The sequence below is a fragment of the Lactuca virosa genome, chromosome 3 (assembly GCF_052849685.1).
Source record: "Lactuca virosa cultivar CGN04683 chromosome 3, Lactuca_virosa_CGN04683_v6, whole genome shotgun sequence".
NCBI classification, from domain to species: Eukaryota; Viridiplantae; Streptophyta; class Magnoliopsida; order Asterales; family Asteraceae; genus Lactuca; species Lactuca virosa.
In genome coordinates, this window is record NC_136428.1 from 273,007,455 (window position 1) to 273,008,180 (window position 726).

Sequence of the window (726 nt, forward strand, 5' to 3'; positions counted from 1 at the left end):
GGTCCATTACATCGTTCACACCCAACTTTAATTGCATGAATTGATTGGTCCATTTGTGTCAATCTCCGGTCCATAGTATTGAGCATTGCCATCATAGCAACCATTTCTTCAGAATGTGCACCCCCTTGATGTGCACAAAAGTACCCACTACCTTTTGTTCCATCTTGTCTTGGGTTGTGGTACTCACGAGAGTGTCTTGCGAATTCTTCAACTAACTCCTTGACCTCCCTTGGATTCTTCTTTGTCAGTGGCCCTTGAGAGTCAAGGAGTTGTCTTGTCATAACATTGACCCCATCGTAGAAGATAGACATCTCTTGTTGAACATTTAGATCATGTTGAGGACAATTCCTTAACAACCACATGTGGAGCTCCCAAGCTTCGTTTAATGACTCCCCCAGTTGTTGCTCAAAGTTGGCTATTGCCTTCTTGAGTTTAGCTATCTTGGAAGGTGGGCAAAACTAATCTAGAAATTGCTCACGCATTTGAGCCCAAGTAGTGATTGTACCTGGAGGAAGTGCTTTCAACCAGTCTTTTGCAGCTCCCTTAAAAGTAACGGGAAGCATCCTTAATAAGACGGTATATCTATTCACATTCGGAACATTAAAATAATCCCCAATGTCATTAACTTCATCTAGGTGCTTAAAAGCATCCTCATGATCTTTTCCATAGAATGGAATATCCTTCAGTGCAGTCTAGATATGTCCCTTCAGCTCGAATATGGCAGTG

At 42.1% G+C, this 726-nt stretch overlaps 1 non-coding gene across 1 annotated transcript; it reads left to right on the forward strand.

Annotated features, from left to right (window-relative positions):
- The first annotated feature begins 327 nt into the window (after nt 1-327).
- Nucleotides 328-434, forward strand: LOC145168081 (small nucleolar RNA R71). Its single transcript, XR_013741671.1, has one exon. It is a non-coding gene; the product is annotated as a small nucleolar RNA R71 (small nucleolar RNA).
- Nucleotides 435-726: the final 292 nt, after the last annotated feature.